This window comes from Patagioenas fasciata, chromosome 2, assembly GCF_037038585.1.
Source record: "Patagioenas fasciata isolate bPatFas1 chromosome 2, bPatFas1.hap1, whole genome shotgun sequence".
In the NCBI taxonomy this organism is placed as follows: Eukaryota; Metazoa; Chordata; class Aves; order Columbiformes; family Columbidae; genus Patagioenas; species Patagioenas fasciata.
Genome location: NC_092521.1, coordinates 155,347,233 through 155,367,148, shown reverse-complemented (window position 1 = coordinate 155,367,148; position 19,916 = coordinate 155,347,233). Strand labels below are relative to the sequence as shown.

The 19,916-nt window shown below is 39.5% G+C and overlaps 1 long non-coding RNA gene across 1 annotated transcript in view; it reads right to left on the bottom strand.

Annotated features, from left to right (window-relative positions):
* The window catches only part of LOC139827296 (uncharacterized), a 109,451-nt gene that overhangs the window by 16,646 nt on the left and 72,889 nt on the right, over positions 1–19,916 (bottom strand). The gene's annotated exons all lie outside the window — the stretch shown is intronic.

Here is a 19,916-nt window from a genome sequence, read left to right as displayed (position 1 = left end):
TGTATATGCTTTCCAGATTTCATTTACAGCAATTACCCCTGTTTATAAGCTTCACTGAAAGCAGGCCAAATGTGAACAACAGCACAGAAGAGAAACAGTCCACATCATTAAGAAAAAAACTAGTGGAAAACCTAGCACAAAAGCAGAACTAATTATTCTGTAAAATACATCACTTTCTCTTTCCAGCAGTTTCTCAAGTATGTCTTCCATATTTCAAATGAAATTATAAGAACTCTCAAATTTTGCAGCCAGTAGATCCTGACAGTCTTCTGATTACCTGATGATGGATGAACTTGCACTATTTATACAGGAATGGGGGGGAATGTCTGGTGAGAGAAGAAAGACCAGATATGGAGAATGATTTCACATCCTTCGGCTAATGAACAATAACAAGATGAGAATGACATTTGCTTCATCAGCCTGCAAAGTGTATTTGAAAACAGAACTTGGTTCAACTTAAAATTTATGGATCTGCTTTATTCACTGATAACTGCAAATTGTATCACATGTAGTCTTTGTTATCCCCCACTTTCCCAGAAGGTAGTGCAAATCTTCAGATTAGCAAAGCTATTTGTGTGAGAGTTTACAAGACCATAAGACCATGTCAGCTGTGTGTAAAACATCGATTGATAACCCAGGCTGTTACTGCAAACCACTTCTGCTCTGCATTCCAACAGCCCATTTCACAAAACATCAGCTGGTTGAGTAAGTTGATTTTCCTTCAGCCCTTGCAGAACTTTTCTGTTCAAAATTTGTCTGTCATGTGGCTGCTGAAATTCATGCATTTATCATATTTATATTTAAAAAAGAGTCAGCCAAGAGCTAAATTGTTGCCAAAAGAAAAATTTGTATCAGAATCTAGTTTTTGATAAACTTAGCATTCCTGCAGCTACAGAAACAGAGGGCATTATATCTTCATAAATAAGTATCACTGCTATCTCATTTATTTCCACGTGCACAGGAGGGACAAACGCTGGAAATGGAAGTCTGAGGTATATTTCACAGTGAACAGAACCAGGATGCATTTCCCCCTCCTGTGCTGCACTTGGACAAGGGCCCTCCAAGGCCTCAGCTTCTGTGGTGGCTATGAAACATTCATTTTCCACAGATAGAAAGGAACAAAATTACACATTGACCACTGTATTCAACTGCTCCTTTTGCCCAATGGGGAAAACACAGTGCTGCATTTTAAATGAAGTGAATTTGGTAGAGTTTCAGAGTATGGACTGTTTGATGCCCTCTGCACCCCGGGGACTGCAGAAAGGAAAAAGATTCTTGGTTCTTCAAGATTTCAGGGCGTGAAGGGCAAAAGTAAAGAAATCTGACTTTGTGCTTTGCTAATTTTCCTCCATTTAGGAAAAAATATGTACACATAAGGAAATTACTACTTATGATAAAGTCTAGGAAATTTCTTCTTAAATGCATACTGACTTTGTTATTTTAAAGCATTCTGTAGATCTAAAACCAGAAATATACACATGGAAAAGGTTCCTATTCACTCAAGTACTAACGATACACATTTTTTTCAAAGAAACTTATTTCTAAGGAGACTTTTTCTATCCTAAGCTTTTTAATATTATTATTATTATGCTATGCTATTAAATTAATTTGGGTGAGATCCATAATCAGCTCTCCAGGAAATTTCCACAATGACAGAAGAAAGCTTCATCTAAAATATATGTAATATTTTAGCCCTCTTTTCTACTGATCTGGTCATAGGGCTTCCCCAAAGGATTGACATGACACTCTAGCAAGTAGGTGGCCTACAATAAGCTGGATGAAAATTTGGCTAGACTGCCACACTCAAAGGGTAGTAGTCAACAGTTCAAAGTCTAAATGGGGGCTAGTTAAGGGTGGTGTTCCTGAGGTGCCAATATGAGGGTTGACACTACTTAATATCTTCACCAGTGAACAGGGACGAAGGTCTGGGGAGGCTCATGGCTGATGCCAAGCTGAAGGGAAGAGTTTCTACCCCGGCGGGTAGCATTGCCATGTAGAGGGACTTCAACATGCCAGAGGGATGGACAGACAGGACACACATGAAATTCAGCAGAGGAAAATGCCAAGTCCTGCCCTAGGAATGGAAACTCCCCTTGCAGCAGTACAAGCAGGACGGACTGCCTGGCTTGTAGCTCTAAGGGGTAATGGGATACAGTGCGGCATTAGCAGAAACGCATCGCCAGAAAGACAAGAGGAATACTTCTACTCAGCACTTGTGAGGCTGCATCTGTGTCCAGTTTGGGGCTTATCAATAGATGAGATATATTTGCCAGCTGGAAAGAGTCCAGAGAAAGGCCACATAGCTGGAGGACGGAGCACATGAAATCCGAGGAGAGGCTGGTGGAACACATTTGTTCAGCCTGGAGAATAGAAGGGTATGGGGGAATCTCATTGAAGCTTCTGCTAGAGAAAGAGGTCTCGTGAGGGTGGAGCCAAACTCTTCTCTGAGGTGCTCAGTAAGTGGCAACAATCACAAGCTGCAGCAAGACAAGCTCTAATTTGACATGACAGGAAGAAAATACAGACTGAGAGTAATTAAGTACTGAAAGAGTTTGTCCACAGACATGGTGTAACTGGACAAGGTCCTGAGTAACCAAATTTAAATCTGAAGTTATTCTTGCTTTGGGTCAGACTAGATGACCTCTGGAGGCTTCTTTTAACTTGTTTCTTTGCATCAAGCTCATCCTAATGGGCAAAACCATCTCAAAAGGATAGAGATGGACTGTGGTCCCTCTGCCATGTCAAACAAAAGCACAAGACCTGGTTGCCTTCAGCAGGTCAGGTGCAGCAGCAGCATGCAGCATCACTTCTGGAGGATCATCTGGGCTACTTCACATCTGCTCTCTGCTGCAGAATCTGAAAAGGACTGTCCGTTGTTGGAGTTTGTTTAGAGCCCAGAGGAGTCTATTATGCACAGAGAAGAGAGCCCAAACAGAAAAGTAGTTTGCCCAGGAGGCCTGTGTTCTTGTATCCTGTCCTGCTGTCATAAGTTTCATTCAATAAACTAACTGAATCTCTCTGGGAAGCCACAATGAGATGGTCTTCACATTTACTTAGAGCACAGCCTAGTGAGGTCCAGCTTTATAAGATAAATATTTATTAATTTGAGTTACTATAATAGCATGTTTACTGTCTGTAAGAATTGCTTCCTTTTAGCCTCCTCCCTGCGGTTTTCTACAGCTGGAAGTTGTTCTTTCCTTCACACTGCCCAACTGCCCTCTGAACTCCCCCTCACCTCTCTCCATCCTTCCTGTGTAACTGCTGTTAGGCTCTAACCTCAGTTCACTTTTCAACCCTGCTACTACTTCACCTACTCCTTCCTCAGCACAGCCAGCCTGGGAGAACTCTCCCTTGCCATTTATATGGATTTCACATGTCATCTGTCATTCCTATCATTCCTGCTACCACTTTCTGCATTGTTTTGCTTTGTCTGTTTGGATGTTGTGTCAGACCAGGTGCTCAAATACTCACAGGAATGGGTGTGGTGAATAAAATTGGTAGCTTATGGTAACAGGAACTTCAAACAGCACTCAGAATATTTGGAATTAGGTGAGTGCAAATCCTGTAGGAATCCACAGGGCCAGGCAAATATCCATGAAGGAGCAAAAGTAGGGAGATAGATATATTTATATCTGCAAACAAGACATCCTTTTTTGAGTCTGACCCCTGCAGCCCCTCCTCTGGTGCATGGCAGCATCACACAGCAGTGGCACACCTTGGCTTGCAAAGGAATGAAGACAGCTGTCGCTTCTGCAAGCTGCAGCAGAACAGACACTCATACATGAGGGTTTTCTCGTCTTTCCCATGCTGTATGCTCCTCTACCACAGAATCAAATGTTACTGTATTTGAGGATTTTGTTATCGTTTTTAAAAAAAAAGAAAGAAATTGTAGGTGATTACTCAACACCAAATTTGTGGCACTGCCTTTTTATTAGCCAAAAGATAAACCAAGCTGTTCTGTGAGTGCCCAGATTAATCCAGCCTGGTGGATCAGAGCACCACGCTGTGATTGACATTGTGTGTCGGGGTAGGCAGGAGTTGTGGCTGAAGCTTTCTGTCTGGAGATATTCAGAAATTTCCCCTCTTTTGATTTTCGTGGTGTTCCGTGAGCAGTGAGGTTATCTTGCAATGTGCCAAGGAACAACTACAGTCTGTCCCTTTCCTCTCCCTACCCACTTATTTTTACAGAACTTGTAGAAAATTATTTGGTTTTGACAATTTTACTTTCTGGCCAAACTTGGGTGAAATCAGCTAACTGTTCAGGCACCACTGTAGGAGCACACCCAGGAATCAGTACATGTGCTGTTCACACACACGTACACACAGAGGATGAGCACACAAGCTTCATCTTCTTAGGAAATCTGGCTAAACAAATGAAAGCAAAGAGATGGAGCAGAGAGATAGATTTAGTAGTCAAACAGGTTTTGGTTGGTTGGTTTTGAATGAACAAATAGTTTTGGGACACTTCGTTCTACTTGCTTTTGGGCAGCAAAACATTTTTGACACCTATAACTTTATTTTTTCCTTCTACTCTACAGCATGTGTAGGTAGCTACCAAATCTCAGGCTTTTCCTGTTTCACCTCCAGGTTTCCAGTGAAGATGGCAATATATAAATGCAATAATGCAAGCTGCTTTATACAGACCATGAATTTAATCAACTGTAATTTGCATTTATCAGTCTGTCAGCTGTAATAATTACAGCAACTTTTGAACCATAAACCTCCAAAACCATCAGTCTTGTAGCTTTTGAAATAAATACAAGAAGATATTAATAAACTTCAAGGAAAAAATCATGCTTCTAATTCCTACACATCTTCACAGTTGTATTTTTAGGTTATATATAATAGACAGCAATCTCTGTTTGGAAGCCAACACACACTTCCCCAGTGAACTGCAGGATACACATAAATAATCAGGGCTGGAAAAAGGTCACCACACAGCTAGAACTGAGGTTAGCAACAGCACCATGCAAACCAATTGTTCAGAAAGCCTTAAGCAAAGCAAATCAAGCTACGTGTGACATGACTGACTGTGCTGAAAGCTGAAAAGACTTAATCTTAGGGATGAGCCAACCCTGAACCTCACTGTTAAACACATTTTTTTCAGAATCAACAAATAGGGGGAGAAGTTATACAGTTAAGCCATAGCTCAAGGGAATAAGAGTGCAAAAACAAGATGAGGAGCATTTAATAAAGTCTGAGGACCACTAGCTGAGCTAGTAAGAATCAATAATTAAGAGCTTGGTCCCAAGGCCTCCTTATTGCTGCAGTGAAGAACATACTAATGGTACATATTGACTTGTAATTAGGGATTCCTGAAAATGTTTCCCTTTTAACTTTTGCAACATAACATTTAGTTAACAGTAAAAAAAATAATTTATTGATAAACTGTCTGCTTTCCATCAGAAAAAAAAAAAAAATAGATTTCATCAAGAGCTACTTGTCTGAAAGTTCAATTTTTGCATCTGAAAATTGAGTTATTTACTTTGCAATGCACCTGGGTCTTGTCTCCTGGTCATGTCATGATCACATTTGCTTCGTTGGGCCAGAATTCCTAGACAGATTTACCTGTACTTATCTTATGCCTAGGTACTCCCATGCTGTAAGCAAGAGAGTCTGTGCCCTAAAGTGGGAATTGTCTCATGGAAGATACAGGTATTTCCACAAAAAAAAGGAACCCCTTACAGCGGCCCAAAAACTGAGTACAGAGTATATAGCATGCTGAGAGTCAGGAGGATAGGTGGCAGAGAAGAAAGCAGGAAATTCAGAACTATTATACACTTCGCAACTGAATTGTTGTATGCCTTAAACACAGCTTCATAACACTAATTAGGAAACTAAGCCCCGTGATTTCCTGATAGGTTCCTAAATATCTTTGAAAATCCCTCAGGGAGCACTGTAAAATGCAGGAACTCCACAACTGGACTGTAACTAAGCAGACTGAGTTTTGAATCTCACTCCAATCTGTCCACAAATTCTGTTTCCTATGAAATTTCTTCTGTATGTTCCATATCAAGGAAATATATTTGTTTGTTTGTTTTTCTTTTCTCTCAAAAGTTTCCCATAAGCCAGATAAGACATCTTGCTTTGAATTCTGAAGGCATTTAAAATTAATACTGCATACTTAATCTTGTCTTAACATGCTTCTTTGTTTATTTTTGGTTTTGTGTTTGGTGCTTTTTTTCCTTTTGCTCTGGGAGTTATATTTGATGGGATGCAGCAGTTGTACAATCATACTGATTAACTGATGCTCACTGCTGCAGGAACATTATGAAACAGCTGAAGTTTGTAAAAAGCTTTTCAGGATCTTAAATTAAAGCTGTTTCTGTTTGAGCAAGAAATAGCTATCAGGAGTAGAAAATGAAAAAAAATTATGCATAGGAAAACTACAAAACAGAGGATCTATGCAAATCTCAGCTAGATGAACACTCATTTGTAGCTCCTTTAACAGATATACAGTGTTTGAATACCATGTGCTGGAGCCTGATATCATTTACCTTAACTGCGCTGTTGGAAGCTGAGTTACTTCTGATTTACACCAATATAAACAAGACCAGAATCAAAGCCATACAGGAGCCCTAGAGGTGTGCTTAAAATGAAAGAAGGAAGAAAAGGAAAGAGCTCCACACTAGACAAACCCACCAGCCCAGGAGGATTCCTGGTTTGAACTACTTGCTATATGACAATTACCAGTCCTCTAGCAAAACTGCTGCTTGCTCTGTACAAATCCTTACAATCACGAAGAAGAACCTTCCTCTTCCACAGAGGATATATAAAGACACTGTTTGGGGAGGGGTCAATATCTAGTCATTATCAGAAAAAATGATCTGGTAAAAACATTTCCTCCTTCCTTAGCAATCAAATTTATTTCCTGTATGACTGAAACAAACCTGCTTAACTTACTGACAAAAGAGGCTTTTTTTATGAGATACCTACAATCTGGTTGTTCTTTTGAGCCAAATCTGAAGCACAAGGTGAATCTTCTTTTACATCCCCAGCAACACTCTCGGTGAGGCTTCACTTGCAGCCCACACAGGTGCTGTGGTGGAGTTACAGCACAGCTGGGTGTGAAGAACACGATTACACTTTTAGGTGCACTGGTAGCTCTTGAATAAAAATTGAATCTGCACATGTCTGATGGAAAGGTCACTTGGATACAGATGTGTATGCCTGCAACATACCTTCGCGGGTAACTTCAAAGTAAATTCAGTGCCAAGCAGGACAGAAGCTATTGAGAAGCCGTGAAGAACAGTAAGCCCAAACAGAGAACGTTTGCAAGGAGACTTACAGCCCACACTGGCCCAGTTGGTTCCTGGACTGTTGTTTGACACAGATCCTGTTTTAGCATTTAATCTGTAATTTTCACTTAGTTCTTTTCACCTGTAGCAACCACCTGCTTCACATTGCAACACTGCATAGAAAGACAGTGTCGCTGTACAGTTATTCTTGCCTTACACCCCAGAACCCCATTGTGGGGAAGAGTCTAGATTGCATACTACAAACATATCCAAAAAAGTGCAGTTTCGTAGAGTTTTTTAAATCCCTCAGTTCTCTTGTTCATTAGCTGAGTAGTGCCCTTTTTACATATGTTGAATATGCTTAAGTGCATGTCACAATGTATATGTTTCTACTTATGTAACATACATTTCTAAATACAGTAGTAAAATTTTATTATTTTCTCATACAATAAATGTAGCTCTGTCTCAATCATATTTACTTCAAGAAAGCTACTGATTAAGAGGTGTCATCATTCCCTCTTTAATTTTTAGATCAAGGTCTAATATAAGATTTCTCTATTGTGGATACAGTATTTTTGGCTCAGAAATTACAATTTTAAACTTTTTTTAAAACCCGAACATTTTACTTTTATACTATCATATTTCTAACACATTGCTCACACTAAAGTCTCGCAGCGTAACGCAAGCTATTTCCATTATTAAAAAGTACTCATGAGGGACAGTACTTTGGGGTTTTTTGGTTGTTGCTACCACAGTAGATAACAACTAAATTCTTTGTCACGTTTTCCTCTTTTAAGACCCTGAGAGCAAACACCTAGAATCTTTGCATTGTCCATCATTTTGAGACTTTTTTTCCCGTTGACATACAACACTAATCCTTGGGGAGTTTTGCTTAACTGGTCCTTCCTTAGTTTTGATAATAAATGTTAACTCTCTCCATCATGCTTTTTTCCATCTCATGTGCATAATGAGACAGAAAATATCTGAAGTCTGTTGCTTCTTCTCACCACAGAAGGTTGGACAACATTGCACAATCACCCCCTCCTGCTTGTTCAGTACATTTCTGCTCATCACCTTCTATCTCCTGCTGTGTACAATGGTACCCACTTCTCCTACCTGGGGTGATTAATAGCAGACTACTTTCATCCTGGTTTTCACTTTTTTTGGTTCCTCGGCAGACAGATCCCTTCTTCATAGATCTGATATGCCACACTACTTTACTCATCCTTTCATTTAATTTCCCTGCTCTTTATCTGCCGGACCCATATACTGCTGTATTCGAACCAAGGTGGCAGCAAAAAAGGGACAGATTTGTGTCTTACTCCCTTTTCATTTGCCACAATCCTCATATTTTCTACCTTTTGCTTTTCATGTTCTGTTTTGGTAAAGCAAATTTTTATCAGCACAAATATTTGGAGAAGGCCAGAGGTCTTCCTTATGTATCTTTCTTACTGTTCACAACAGTCTTTCTTTGTATCCAAGACATGATATAATATGGCTCTGATTACACCTGCACAACTGTAAATCTATATGCTTAGATTGAGTTAATCCTGACGTAACATAAATGTCAGAGCAGTAAGCCCCATAATTTCATAGCATAGCAACTCACTTTAGCTAAAATATGGGTTTATTATTATTTTGTAAAAATAAGATACTTTCATTCTGACCTAGATAAGAATCTCTTTCCCCTCCCTCCTTAAACAGCTATGAAAATGAGATCGTAAATCTCCTATGGAGAAGAGACTTGGACAAATCAATAATTTATGTTATGATTTTGAGAGATTTTCACATTGAAGAAGTGCCAGCCCTATCGTACTTCTGTAGATCTTGTTTGAAAATGCTCTCCATTACTAATTGGGAGAATCTTTTTATTATTATTTATACACGGCTCCTTTGATTTCCAGTGTGTGACACTTAGGAATGAAAATGGTGTCTGCATTAATTAAAAACAAAGATGAGAATTCTTACCTTTCTCCCTTCTCGCTTAAAATCCATGTAGAATGCTGGCAGGCAACACTCAGCATGTAGTACTCTACTTCCAACCATGAACCCCTTTTATAGATTTCTGTCATTTTATCTGCTCCTGGCTAAAATCTCTGGTTATAACAGTGAGTTGCAAAGAAAAATGAGCAGACAGTTAAGACTAAAGCAGGGGATAGGTACACATAGCAATTAAATAAGCCTTCTGCAAATCTCAGGCAGAGAACATGTCAGTCATACAGCTCCTCAACAAGACCCTGGCAGTGCCAGGTTCATGCTGAGGCCTTTGGGGGAGAAAAACTTATGAGTTTATGCCCAAACATCTTACTTTTGACCTCCAGAGCTTTGTCAAGTGCAGACTGCCATGTCAACAACTCACTTCCCCAAATCTCCCATTGTTTCAAGAAATCTTCATTATAACTTGTAGCAACATGTTCGAACCACTTGCTTGCTTCCTTCCACAGGATCTTTTAGAGATGAGATAACGTTATTAATGGTCACCCTTTCTTACCCATTGCACCATCAGTCAAAGCCACTCAAAGCGAGGAAGCATGCCTAGGAATGTCCACATAAAGTCATGTACAAGAGCTCTTGGAATGGTACAACCAACAGCAGGAACAAGTCCCCATTTCTGAACCCTACCTAGAGATAGCAGATGACCTTCAGTCCTTCTGGAAGCTGTAGAATTTGTGTCTGACTGCTGTACATCAAACAAATTTATTCCTTTACCTCTTTATACCAAACCAAATCTAAAACATGCCAAAGGGCTAAGAAATCTGGCAGAACAGGAAATATGGAAAAAAATAAATTAAGGGAAGAGTTCTTTGGCCTGGGATTTTCAGTATTAGCAACAACTTTCAACTCTACTGGATTTAGCCTTAGTTTAAAATGAAGCACCATGCCGCACAGTTTTTACAGATTTGTGGGATGAAATTACTTGCTTTGTGCAGACATTTGCTTATCACTCCAAACAGCCACCCTTTCTCCCAGTTCACTGCTACCATTGTGAAAAAAGCCTTCTAAGCTACATGATGCTGGAAATATTCATAATCTGAAGAAATAATGCTTCATTGAAAGTGAAAAAAAAAAAAAAATAAAAAATAAAAGGAAAAGGAAAAAACACCACACACTATGCCTCATTTAAGTTTCTCAAACTTCCCAAGTCTTGACAAAGCTTTATGTTGGAGTCTTACATTCCTAACATAACAGGACATCACATCAAGCAGGGCACAAATCTAAAACAAACTCCAGAAACATTTTTCACTGAACAGAAAGCATGGTCTTATTTAAGCATTTTCTTTTCCACACACAATTTTAAACAACATAAGTAATGAATGAAAAGATAGGGTAACAAAGAACTTCATGGTCCCTGGTGGATTTAAGATTATTTAATCCTTATTTCAAGATGAAAAATAATAATTCTTGGGTTTTCCATAAGGCAAATAATTGGTCAAAACTCCCAGTCCGCATCAAGAGTTATACTGGGAAAGAAATCCATACAACCTATAAAGATTCAGATGTATAGACTGGGAGCTATATAGCTCAGACTCCCTCCTAACTCCTACTCTCACTTGCTCCCTCCCCTTTCTCATATTAGATGTTTTTCTCTTTTCCTTATTTCCCCTCAGCCCTACAAAGCAGCTCAGATATCCACATATTTACACAGCATTCATGGCAGCAACTGTGTGACTATGACAAACTGATGAATATGTAACATGATCTCAAAAAATGCATGTGAATTATGCAAAGGCACCAACTTAATGAGTACTTTCATTTTGTCCTTTTATTGCATTGAGGGGTCAGTTTATCTAACAAAGAGCATCAGAATAAATCACTTGTATTCTGAAACCCAGATAATTCATCTGGCTAAACAAGCAGAATTACTTGAAATGAATCAAAGCACTGGAATTCTTCTACCATAGGATGGGATAGGGTGTGCCATTTAAAATGTCAGGGCATGCAGTACATTTTGGTATGCCATCAGAGGTCTAAAAAAGTGTGACATAATAAGTAAGCTTCCAACTTAACAGTCAGTAAGCAGAAACTTTTTAAGAATCTTCACTGCATGTAGAATATTGTCATAACAATTATTTGTTTTGATTTCTGGAACTGAAGGGGTGATGTGACTATTTTGCAGAATGTAAGAACAAAAAATGTGCCATCATTTATCATGCCTTTGCTATTTCACCTACCTGCTCATTATCATAAAAGTTATTTTTGTGTAGAATCTTTAAGGGTGAGAGAGATGGGTTTTTCTTTGTGCAGTGGTGCATGAGGAGTATATAGGAAACTACAGGTATATTAGAAATACACATTCAGAAACCTCATAGATTGCTGCCTTTGGGTATTGCCTATAAAGTGCAGCCATTAACTTAAAAAAAAAATCTTATATACAGTTCTAGTCAGTCTGGCAAGAAGGACATTACCATGTAAGTTGTGCAGATATCTTAACAACTTCAGCATTTGAAAATATCAGAAGCAATACTCAGTGGAAAATCTGATACAAATTATATTTGCATCGAAGTCTTCAAATAATTTGGAATTGGCACATCCCTAATAATTCTCAGCCATGTTTGTTTGGAAACAATTAAACAAACCTGGTTTAAAAGATAATCTGTTGATGTATTGCCTTCATCTCTTCCAACTAATAATTCAACTTCAGAAGTTTCACTGCTGTTTTTATAATGTATGCTCTTTTTTTTCACCTGGGTCCTTTCTTACACATGTGAAAGTTCTATCTCACTTTTTGTCTTCAACAGTTTGAAAACTTTAGAGAAATCATTAATATTAAGAAGAATGCAAAAGACGATAGTTTTCTCATCTTGTCTTTGTTTCTCTTTTCCTCTGGGCCACATAAGGCTGTTCAAGTCAGCAGAGACAGTGTTGCTCTTTAAAAAAATTGCTGATTTAATATTTAGTAGGTGATGGATTCCACCTCAACAATCAGACTCAGGAATAAAAATAGTCTGAATCTCACTCAGTGCCATGCACAAATCCGTAGGCAAAAACCCAAAGTATTGCACAGCACAACATTTCCTGCTCTGTGAGCCGGAGACAAGCTGCTGTGATTCCCTATACATACACATATATCCTGAGCTGATGCCTGTCAAACCAGCCCCTGGTTAAGTGGCAAGCATAATATAGCTTCCTTTCCCTAGAGGTAACTGTCCTCATTACTGAAGCGAATGAACCCCTAGGTGTATAATAGAATCTTCTTTAAAATATTCATCATATGGCATCTGATATTTCAGCCATATTTGGCTGGAATGCTACATTTTGGGCAACTTAGGACCCTGTAGTCAATTAACCTAGTATATTGCTCAACATCTGTTTTTTTTTTTTTTTTTATCATAAATCATTAAATATTTATGCTAGTCTGTAACTTGTTACTTTCCTATTCAGGGCTGAGCAAGGAAGGGGTTTCTCTACTGCAGCAACATCCATTAAAACATCTGGACTAGCAAGGCTGAAACTTTCCACTTTTGCTCAGCTGGAAAAAGCCAACTTCTCCAAGGTGAGTCACAGCATCCAGCATGGTTCTGTTTCCTTCATACTTCTCAGAATCAACACTTGTGGCTGTGAAAACCTCCCTCTGCCAGCAGGTCTCAGGAAGACCACAGCCAGACAGGGAGAAATAAAACAGGGGCCAGAATACTTCATCAGAAATCAGAACAAAGAAGCTATGTAAGGAGAGAAAGAGAGACAAATGCAGTGGCAGGTTATTCAGCCCAAATGTTTCCATTCTCAAACACCAAACGATCCTTTTCATTTTGCCTCTCTATTCTTACCTATTTCTTAAAAAAATACCGCCATTTTCCCTGTCTCTTCCCTGCTTTTGTTTCCCTACCTGTTCTTAATTACAGCCACAAACTTCAATAGATCCTATTCCACCTACGCTTCCACTGAACCCCCTCACAGCACAAGTACTTGCTGCCTCTTCAATTTAACCTTTGAAAACCCGCCCCAGCCCCGGGCTCACGTGTGGCACGTAAAGCAAGTACAAATAACCCCCGTCAGAGCAGAAGGAGGGTGTCACCGACATGCAAGGCTGCACAGGACGTTTGCAAAGCACTTGCTCAGCTTCTGCAAGCCTTCCTGACATCAACACAACATTCCAGCACAATGGTATTATTTTTAAGTGATTTCTCATGTGATTAGGACTGTCTCTGTTCTCACATGCCACTCAAACACCAGTGGCAAAAAATTCATCGTTACTCTCACCAGGACTTGTTTGTCATCAGAATCTCTCTTTAGTTTTAGTCATTTGCTTAGTCTTGATCTACTGATCTCATTAAGCTCGTCTAATTAAAATCATTTGCTGATGAATATTGTCAGTAGTGTTACAGTTGACTAAATTAACACTGGCTTAGCCTTATCTTTTTTATCAGCTTAACTATGCAGCACTGAGCATTTTATAACAGGAATTCCTTTCTTCAGGTCAAAGGCATAAAAGGAAAGCTGGAGGTCTGAATGTGATATATCAACATGTATCACCAAAGACAGTCTGATATAATTGTACAGAAGGCAAACCAAATACACCTCTCCACAACTTCCCCGCAAGCTAGGTCATAACAACCGAGATGCATTTGGCCCAGCCTGTTAAAACAGCAGGAGCAGACCTTAATATTGTGCTCTAAAATTGCTGTTATAAGCAACATATCTTGTTGTCTGACTCTTATTTACTTTTTTTTTTTTTCTTTTTGGCATAAATTGAGTATTTCTAGACCATGAGTATTCCTACAGGCAAAAATTAATTGCAATATTCATCACCGTATATGTCTAAATGATAGGGATGCTGGAGTGTTTTACAGTGAAAACACATCCAATTTTAATGAAGTTCAAAAGAAGAAAGGTTTATTTATGGATTAAAGTACACAAAGATCTGCTGCTCACACTTTCTGAAATACTGACAGCTTTTCTCTTTTTTTTTATTTTTTGTAAGGGAAGCAAATACTGCACATCTTGTACATAGTTGTGGTGAGTGGATCAATGTTCCCAGCAGACGGGCAGAAAGCTCCTGGGTCTTTTGACACTAGCTGAGAACAGATGATATATATACAACTGGAGCTTGAAGACAAAGTTGCCTCTAAGAGGTTGCCTCTGGTGAAAGGGCAGAGATGCGCTGATAGCCCATCGCAGCTGCAGGGGGATGTCTCAACACGTCTGCATATTTCTCTGTTTGGGGCTCAGCTTTGCTACTGTTCAAATTCAGTGACATCATTTTAACAGTCCTAAAGTTATTCTGCAGAAAAGAGGTGGAATCCAAGTTAGAAGAATACCCTGGAGACATTTATTTTCTATTTAGTAGGTTCTTAAGAGAAAAGAGCATAATTAATGATCTAAAATTAGACCCTGTATTTAACACCCAAATAAAATCCACTTTAAGAGGAGATGTGAAGGTCTCAGAGTGACATGTAAATGTAACAGAACTATGAAAAAAAGAAAAATAAAGAGAAAATTCAGCTCTTGGATAATAGTCTCAGAATGCTCTTCCCCACTTTAGCAAGTTTCAACCACCATTTATTGAAAGAGGGCTGCTGCTAATTGTCTTCATTAACTGATGGCATGCAAAAATATTACTAGGGGAAATACTAGACTCCCCAAAATACAGATTCAGCCTGTTTGGAGTCAGACACTGGGAAATAAAATGCTAACACCACCAGAAAACTGTGGCTGTGCATGGCCTCCACAGTCCTCCACTGGATCAAAAAGAATCCAGGTTTGCACAGGCTCAAACAAGTTAACTAATGCAAGAAATCCTGACTGGCTAAAAAAAAAAAAAAGAAGTTATTCTTGGATTGCTCTGTTCAAGCTGTCTGTCTGTCTGGTTAGTTCATTTCTGGGAGGGGCAAAAAGGGGAAACAGAAAATATGACAGGCAGGTAATCCTTGCTGCTCTGAGAGCCATTGCTAACACTGATCTGCTGTCAGACCATCCAAAGAGAAGACACAATCTGTTGCCATTATTACAGTCCAGATCCTCTACGGATTCAGCCACAGGAAAAGAGTAAGTCCAGAGTTAGACCTTAGCTTTCAGTACATGGACAGAGAAAGAAAAAAAAAAGAAAAAAAAAAAAACACACAAAACCCACCTTTTGCTAAGGCAGCTAACAGTGTGCTGCTGCAATGCTCTGCCTCGGGCCACGCAGCCTCAGCTGCACCATCTGCCCTGGAAAGACTCCAGGGAGGAAGGAGCAGCTGGGAGTGCAACAAGTCGAGGATCCAGCACAACCACAACTGTTCTGCACTAGGAGTTCACCTGAAACCTCACCTCCCCAGATCCTATTTCTTGTTCTCAGACACCTACTTTGTGAAATTGTTATGTCCCCTTCTATTCAGCTGTCTTAATTACTTATTTCCCTGTAAGTACTAGTTTCATATGTTTTTCCAGTGTGTAACCTCCCTGAATTCACAAGGGACGCCATCCTGGGTAACAGGCACAGTGAAATGCCACAATGGAGGTATTAGATACCAGGAATAAAACACAAAATGAGATTTTTGTAAAAGCAGTAAAATCACTCTCAAATGTTGGTGACATCAGCTATCAGAGATAGAGGTAACATGTTTTTTCTTATGTTCAGAAGCAAAATTCCCATTGACTTCAACACTGCAGGATAAGTCCCTGTGCACTGAAACAAATCATCTGTATATGAATGCAGACAGGAAGAAATGGCCTCCAGCAAAGCACTTTTTTATCTTTTGGTTCTGAGGAGTAATAGTGAAAAAGTCACTCCCTTCAATGCGTATCTCAGCGAAGTCACCCACAAAGAGATGTAACATTCTGGATCACAATCTTTTGTTTTCCTTTCCTTGACATTTTACTATGCTTCCCATTTTGTTTATACATTTTCTCTTTATTCTTGACATGCAAAAGTGCCTGACTTCATATGAGGCCATAATGCAAAAAAATTTGTGCCTTCTGAGGGTAGACAGTGTATGCTAAGGAATAAAATTCAATGGTCTCCTACAGGGAAGAAAGAAAAAGGCAGTATGAATCTTCTGCAGATACAGGTATGAAAATCTCCATTTCAGCTACCAGATCAGGGAGCAGACTGGGAATACTTAGGTTGTAAAGTGCAAGTCTACAAATTCAGCCAGAGAATATTACTATCTTGCTGGCAGGGCAACAAGACACACACCCTTTGCAACTCTCTTTCACAGGAAAGAAGAAAGCAACTCGTGAGCTGCACTGCCTCGACCTGCAGAGCACAGGTGCAGCTGTCCCCACTTACCCACCTGTACACCCCAACTCCCTTTCTGCTGACCATGGAGGCAGCACTTCCCACAGGACATCTCTACATTGGGCCGGAAGATGCTTCTGGCAGTGCAGAGACTGTTCTCCTAAAACCCGTCCATGCTCCTGCAGTTGTACACAGGTCCATGTGACAGGGGTGGATCCCTCATACTGAGATCTGAGTATAGGCAATGACTTAAATATTTTTATCCTCTCTTCATGACATCAATGTCAGATCTTACATTGCCTTTAGCAGGAGCATGGCAGGAACCCTGAATGGCATCAGACGAGTTGCTGAATGGAAGACACCTGGAATACAATACAATACCTGGAATACAATGCAATACAATATCTGGAAACTGTCTTCAAAACTCATTTTAAAGAGGGACTTTGGAATGATCTGCCATTGTTTTCATCTTTACAGATGGGTTAAAAAAGACACCTGTAAATAATTTAGAAAGCTCCCTATGTTTGTTTTTTTTTCATATGCATACAAAATATTTTCTGCTTATGCTTTTTTAATACCTAAATCCTGATTATTTCCACTGGTCTTACTGCTCAACAGGAAAGAACTGCTTCTCTGCTGCTAGTTCCTCACATCCCTGAGGTAAGGGCAGGACCTGTTCTTACTTGTTGAAAATGACTCTCTTGTCTCAGAGCACAGAACAGAATTTAATAATCAAAAAAGTACGTATTACAGAGGCAATTGCAAACAGTTCAGTGCTTAGGATTTTGAAGGAGTTTCTTTTTCTAGCACAGTTATGTGGAATGTTTTCTGAAATATCCATCCTTGGGGCCTGGATGTACAGCAAATGGATTACAAAATCTGATTGCAACTGTTTTATTATCACTGCTTACTGCTGCCAAAGCCATTCATTTTGATATCTCTGGTATAATCCCATCATCACTTCAGGGAATATGAAGTGATACCCAGCAGACTAGTAAAGGGTAGAGGTGGTCAAAATTACAGGAGAGTCAAATTTCCAAGGTCAGAGAAGAATGTAAGGAGAGGTGAAGGAGAAGGAATGAGCAAAGCTGTCCGCTCCGCTCGCTGCAGCGGGTCTGTGTGTGCAGGGGTACATCTCTCCAATGCATCCACGTTCAGTTCTCAGACCACAGCCATCGCTTACTCTTTTCTGCTTGTGGAGAGGCACATAAGGTCACACATGACCTCTGTCAATGAACACCAAACACGCTGTGAGGCTCATACAGGTAGTTGTAGGAAAAGGAAAGAGAAAAAAGAAAAAAAAAAAAAAAAGAAGGAAAAAGCAGCATAAAAATACTCTCTAGGCCAGAACAGGTCAGAAGAGCAGTCACAGGATGCAGATCCAGCCATTCGTTGTCAGTTCTTATCCAGTGCAGTATTTACTACCTGAGGGCCCTTTGGCAGCTCAGGTTGAAGTAAATCATTTCTTGCAGGGAGCACCCACCAGTGTTGTATTACCACCACACTCATGCCAGCTGACACTGTTTCGGCTGTATCATAAAGCAGAAGAGCAAACCATGCAGGGAGACTTAATTTCTATTCGTTAAAGGGAGAGGACTGGACACATTAGGAGGATGCAAATGAAAAGTTATCTGTAATGACTTTGCTTAGCACAAATGCAGGGGCTTACAAGCCTATCACTTTCCATAAACACATTTAGAAGGAGAAAGTTACCTGTCGGGCACAATTTGACAGTTGTGCGATCTATTTATATCCCATCATATTTTCCACGAGTGCCAGTGTGCACAAGGCAAACTCCTGCTCATCCAAACAAAGACAGTAAGACAGAGCTGTTCTGTGATACCACAGGATACCCCTCAGCAAAACCTATGGCAGGAGGCAGCAAGGACGAGGCCAGCCCTGCTCACAGAATGCTTGCTTTCCTCTCCTGTGGTCACACCAGAACACTGTAGGCTGTGTCTATGCTAAGATGTCTTTTCATGCATGGGAAAAACCCCAAGGAATATTTTAAGATAGCAGTCTCACCATTGCAGTCATGAGCTTAATGAAGATAGCCTTCACAAACCAAGTGAAGAGCTCTGGACACGATCTGAAACAGGATGTTGGGAAGAAAATTGCTGACAATAAATTAGATTCCTGTGTCCAAATTTTAAAGTATGTAATTGTGTTGAATTTTGAAGCTATTTCCCTCTGTAACAGCCAAGAAAGATGGACCCTGGACAGAAATTTATAATAAATAGTTGCTCTACAGACTGTATCTGAAATTCTCACTTCCCATACTTACATCCTTACCATTGAGATTCACAGTACCAAACCCTTCCATGAAATTACTGGCCAAAATAACACTAATGCAGTTAGTACAAGTAGTGCAACATTCTGTACAAGTTTAGGTACAATACAAAAAATAGTATGTTTATGAATTATGTACCCAATGCTTTTTAACTTATCATCTTAAATATACCTCACTAGTCAACTACTTGTCTTTATAAAGTAATATTACCCATGACACAAGTGGTAGCATCTGAGTTATGACAGGCATCAAAATTTGTGATCCAGGCTTCCAGATTCTTGCAGGCGGAGATCAACAAGGTCAGGCAGACAGCAAGAATTTGCACAGAATACAACCTCAGGATCAGTAACCTTTACTCTTCTTCAATGACATTTTACATCTACCTATTCCTTTAGGCTTTTAAGGACCAAAATTACTCTGCTTTAGGGACAAACTATTCTTTTCCCTAATGGGAATAATTTGTAGCAACCACTTGTCACCTTTTTAAGAGCTGCCCATTCAAAGACATGTTCCAGAGATGCACATTAATCATACGAAAAAACACATTCTCTAGTAAGCTCTGACATATTGCAAATGCACTGAATGCTTGACATTTTTATGATTATGCTAATATTGTGACATTTGATGTGCTTGTTTTTGAAAAAACATAGTGCAATTAGGTTCTCTGAAAGAAAAAGAGAAAGAAACAAATCAATCACTGAGAAGGCATGAAGAATGAAAACTGCCTCTACCAGCTTTGGAAACAAATGCCTGCTAGTGAATGGCAAACAACATGTTCGAACTAGATATTTCAGGAGACTTGTCACTTTTACTCTGAAATTAAAGAGCACTGATAGGGTGACTTTCCATTTTTAGCACAAGCACTGGCTTGACTTTCACCTGTTCCCTCTACCTTTGAAGTATATTAGCATCTGTCACAAAATGAGTCCTTCCACCACTAAAAGAATTTTTAAAAAATTCCGGTTCCACTTAGACAACTTCAAACTATGGATAACCCAGTTAGGTCATGGAACCTTGCTTTTAACTTCATTCTCATTTAAAACGCATTGCCTGCTTCAGTTATACCCCAAATCAAAGTAGGAGAGGAGCAAGATTTGTAAACACCAAAATAAATAATTTTATAATTCTTCTCGCCCATGTACAGAGTAGAAAACAAACAGGAAGAACCAGGGACCTGAATGAGGCACTACTGGACAGCAGAGTGCTTGACAGCACAATGGATCAGTGC